General features: G+C 59.9%; 1 long non-coding RNA gene across 1 annotated transcript; it reads right to left on the reverse strand.

Annotated features, from left to right (window-relative positions):
- Nucleotides 1-1,035: 1,035 nt before the first annotated feature.
- Nucleotides 1,036-4,718, reverse strand: LOC125916831 (uncharacterized). Its single transcript, XR_007456044.1, has 3 exons — nucleotides 4,624-4,718; nucleotides 3,124-3,171; nucleotides 1,036-1,199 (listed from the first exon to the last, which is right to left on the reverse strand). It is a non-coding gene; the product is annotated as an uncharacterized LOC125916831 (long non-coding RNA).
- Between the last annotated feature and the right edge of the window lie 341 nt (nucleotides 4,719-5,059).

Raw genomic sequence — 5,059 nt, forward strand, 5'->3', positions numbered from 1 at the left:
AGAAGCGGTGCAGGCTAAATCGGCATGTTACCTGGAAGCTCAGCATGTCGTTTTCTAGGCCCGGCTGCAGCTGCCCAAGAGGATTCCAGAGGCCTCCTCGACCAGGGTCCCATCGACGTGTTTGACCTTGGCAGCCAAAGACTGATCCTGACCTGCATCCTCCCTTGTGCCCTCAACTCAGCCCTACGGGGAAACTCCTGCCTGCTGTGTGTTCGGCGCCTGGAGCCTCCTGGGACCTAACATTAATTCTAACCCTACCCTGAACTGGGACCCTACAACGAAATCTATGCCTGCCTCAAACCCTAACTCTGCATTTGAGCCGCCTTGTGGCATGGGCCCTCACTTCAGGCCTCGAGAGAGATCTCGAGACCAGAGTCGCTTCGACCCTGACGACGTCCCTGGGGCGAACCCTAACCCTAGCTAAGGCTGTCTCCCCATGGGGACCCAAACCCAACATGGAACAACACCACCCGCCTGGGGTACAGAGGCCTTTCAGGATCACTCGTCATGGAACCTGGAAGCTCCGCATGTGGTTTCCCAGGCCCGGCTGCAGCTGTCTGAGAGTATACCGGAAGCCTCCTCGACCAGGGGCCCATCGACGTGTGTGGCCTTGGCAGCCAAAGACTGATCCTGACTGGCACCCTCACTTGTGCCCTCAACTCACCCGTCGGGGAGACACCTACCCTGTTCGTTCGGCGCCTGGAGCCTCCTGTGAGCTAACCCTAACCCTAACTCCACCCCTAAACGGGACATTCCACGAAACCCAAGGCTGCCTCTAACCCTAACCCTACACTTGAGCCACCTTGTCCCATGAGCCCTCACTTCAGGCCTCGAGGAAGATCACGAGACCAGAGTCGCTTCGGCCCTGGCGATGTCCCTGGGCCGAACACTAACCCTAGCTAAGGCTGTCTCCCCGTGAAGACCCAAATCCAACGTGTGACAACACCACGTGCTTGGGGTCCAGAAGCGGTGAAGAGTCACTCGGCATGGAAGCTGGAAGCTCCGCATGCAATTTCCCAGGCCCGGCTGCAGCCGCCCGAGAGGATACCGGAGGCCTCCTCGACCAGGGGCCCATTGACATGTGTGGCCTTGGCAGCCCAAGACTGATCCTGACCGGCAGCCTCCCTTGTGCCCTCAACTCAGCCCTTCGGGGAGACTCCTGCCCTGCTGTGCGTTCGGCGCCTGGAGCCTCCTGGGACCTAACCCTAACCCTAACCCTACCCCAAACTGGGACCCTAGAAGAAAACCTAAGCCTGCCTCGAACCCTAACCCTGAACTTGAGCCGCCTTGTCGCATGGGCCCTCACTTCAGGCCTCGAGGGAGATCTCGAGATCAGAGTCGCGTCGGCACTGGCAACGTCCCTGGTCCGAACCCTACCCTGGCTAAGGCTGTCTCCCCATGGGGACCGAAATCCAAAGTGGAACAACACCACGTGCCTGGGGTCCAGAAGCCATTCAGGATCACTCGGCATGGAACCTGGAAGCTCCTCATGTGGTTTCCCAGGCCCGGCTGCTGCTGCCCGAGAGGATTCCAGAGGCCTCCTCGACCAGGGGCCCATCGACGTGTGTGGCCTTGGCAGCCAAAGACGGATCCTGACCGGCAGCCTCCCTTGTGCCCTCAACTCAGCCCTTAGGGGAGACTCCTGCCCTGCTGTGCGTTCGGCACTTGGAGCCTCCTGGGACCTAACCCTAACCCTACCCCGAACCAGGACCCTCCACTGAAACCTAAGCCTGCCTCGAACCCTAACCTTGCAGTTGAGCCGCCTTGTGGCATGGGCCCTCACCTCTGGCCTCGAGGGAGATCTCGAGACCAGAGTCGATTCGACCCTGGCAACGTCCCTGAGGCGAACCCTAACCCTAGCTAAAGCTGTCTTCCCGTGGGGACCCAATTCCAATGTGTGACAACACCACGCGCCTGGGTTCCAGAAGCGGTGCAGGGTAAATCGGAATGGAACCTGCAAGCTCAGCATGTGGTTTCCAAGGCCCGGCTGCAGTTGGTTGAGAGGATTCCGGAGGCCTCCGGGACCAGGGGCCCATCGACTTGTGTGGCCTTGGCAGCCAAAGAGTGATTCTGACCGGCACCCTCCATTGTGCCCTCACCGCAGCCATTCGGGGAGACTCCTGCACTGCTGTGCGTTCGGCGCCTGGAGCCTCCTGTGACCAAACCGTAACCCTAACCCTATCCCGACCCGGGACCCTACAATGATACCTACGCCTGCCTCGAACCCTAACCTTGCACTTGAGCCGCCTTGTCGCAAGGGCCCTCCCTTCAGCCCTCAAGGGAGTTCACGAGACCAGAGTGGCTTCAACCCTGGCGATGTCCCTGGAGTGAACCCTAACCCTAGCTAAGGCTGTCTCCCCGTGGGGACCCAATTCCATGTGGGATAACACCACGCGCCTGTGGTCCTAAGCGTTGCAGGCACACTGGTCATGGAAATTGAAGCTCAGCATGTGGTTTACCAGGACCCGCTGCAACTGCCTGACAGGATTGCAGAGGCCTCCTGGACCAGGGGCCCATCGACATGTGTGTCCTTGGCAGCCAAAGACTGATCCTGAACGGCAGTCTCCAATGTGCCCTCAACTTAGCCCTTCGGTTTAACTCCTGCCGTGCTGTGCGTTCGGCGCCTAGAGCCTCTGGGACCTAACCTATCCCTAACCCTACCCCGAACTGGGGCCCTCCACCAAAACCCAAGCCTGCCTCGAACCCTAACCCTGCACTTGAGCCGCCTTGTCTCATGGGCCCTCACTTCAACCCTTGAGGTAGATCACGAGACAAGAGTCGCTTCGGCCCTGGCGATGTCCCTAGGCCGAACCCTAACCCTCGCTAAGGCTGTCTCCCCGTGGGGACCCAATTCCAACGTCTGACAACACCACGCGCCTGGGGTCCAGAAGCGATGCAGGCTCACTCGGCATGGAACCTGGAAGCTCAGCATGTGGTTTCGCAGGCCCGGCTGCAGCTGCCCGAGAGGATCCCGGAGGCCTCCCCGACCAGGGGCCCATTGACGTGTGTGGCCTTGGCAGCCAAAGACTGATCCTGATCAGCAGCCTCCAATGTGCCTTCAAATTAGCCCTTCGGTGAAACTCCTGCCCTGCTGTGCGTTCGGCTCCTGGAGCCTCCTGGGACCTAACCCTAACCCTAACCCTACACCGAACCGGGACCCTCCACCGAAACCTAATCCTGCTCGAACCCTAGCCCTGCACTTGAGCTGCCTTGTCGCATGGGCCCTCACTTCAGCCCTCGAGGGAGATCACGAGACCAGAGTCGCTTCAACCCTGGCGACATCCCTAAGCCTACCTAAGCCTACCTAAGGCTGTCTCCCCGTGGGGAACCAATTCCAACGTGTACAACACCACGAGCCTGGGGTCCAGAAGCGGTACAGGCTCACTCTGCATGGAAGCTGGAAGCTCCTCATGTGGTTTCCCAGGCCGGACTGCAGCTGTCCGAGAGGATTCTGGAGGCCTCCTCGACCAGGCGCCCATCAACGTGTGTGGCCTTGGCAGCGAAAAGCTGATCCTGACCTGCACCCTCCCTTTTGCCCTCAACTCTGCCCTTCGGGGACACTACTGCCCTGCTGTGCGTTCCACACCTGGAGCCTCCTGGGTCCTAACCCTAACCCTAACCCTAACCCTAACCCTAACCCAACCCCAAAACGGGACGCTCCACCAAAACCTAAACCTGCCTCGAACCGTAACCCTGCCTTGTCGCATGGGCCCTCACTTCAGCCCTCGATGGAGATCACGAGACCAGAGTCGCTTCGGCCCTGGCGACGTCCCTGTCAAGAACCCTAACCCCAACTAAGGCTGTCTCCCCGTGTGGACCCAAATCCATCGTCTGACAACACCACGCGCCTGGGGTCCAGCAGCGGTGCAGGCTCATTCGGCATGGAGCCTGGAAGCTCAGTATGTGGTTTCCCAGGCCAGGCTGCAGCTGCCCAAGAGGATTCCGGAGGCATCCTTGACCAGGGCCCCATCGATGTGTGTGGAGTCGGCAGCCAAAGGCTGATCCTGACTGGCACCCTCGATTGTGCCCTCAACTCAGGCCTTTGGGGAGACTATTTCCCTGCTGTGCATTCAGCACCTGTAGCCTCCTGGGACCTAACACTAACTCTAACACTACTTCGAACCGGGACCCTCCACCAAACCCAAAGCCTGCCTCGAACCCTACCCGGCATTTGAGCCGCCTTGTCGCATGGGCTCTCACTTCAGCCCTCGTGGAGATCACGAGAACAGAGTCGCTTTGGCCCTGGAGATGTCCCTGACAAGAACCCTAACCCTAGCTAAGGCTGTCTCCCGTGGGGACCCAATTCCAACGTCTGACAACGCCACGCGCCTGGGGTCCAGAAGCAGTGCAGGCTCACTCGACATGGAACCTGGAATCTCAGCATGTGGTTTCCTAGTATCGGCTGCACCTGTCCTAGAGGATTCTGGAGGCCTCCTCGACCAGGGGCCCATCGACATGTGTGGCCTTAGCAGCCAAAGGCTGATCCTGACTGGCAGCTTCCTTTGTGCCCTCAACTCTGCCCTTCGGGGAAACTACTGCCCTGCTGTGCGTTCGGCGCCTGGAGCCTCCTGTGTAATTACCCTAACTGTAAACCTCCCACGAAACGGGACGCTCCACTGAAACCTAAGCCTGCCTCGAACCCTGACCCTGCACTTGAGCCGCCTTGTCGCATGGGCCCTCACTTCAGGCCTCGAGTTAGATCACGAGACCAGAGTCGCTTCGGCCTTGCCGGTGTCCCTGGGCCGAACCCTAACCCTAGCTAAGGCTGTTTCCCCGTGGGGACCCAATTCCAACGTGTGAGAACACCACACGCCTGGGGTCCAGAAGTGGTGCAGGATCACTCAGCATGGAACCTGGAAGCTCAGCCTGTGGTTTCCCAGGCCCGACTGCAGCTGCCCTAGAAGATTCCAGAGGCCTCCTCGACCAGGGGCCCATCGACATGTGTGGCCTTGGCAGCCAAAGACTGATCCTGACCGGCACCCTCCCTTGTACCCTCAACTCAGCCCTTCGGGGAGACCACTGCCCTGCTGTGCGTTCAGCGCTTAGAGCCTCCTGGGAC

This window comes from Panthera uncia, unplaced genomic scaffold, assembly GCF_023721935.1.
Source record: "Panthera uncia isolate 11264 unplaced genomic scaffold, Puncia_PCG_1.0 HiC_scaffold_1225, whole genome shotgun sequence".
NCBI lineage: Eukaryota > Metazoa > Chordata > Mammalia > Carnivora > Felidae > Panthera > Panthera uncia.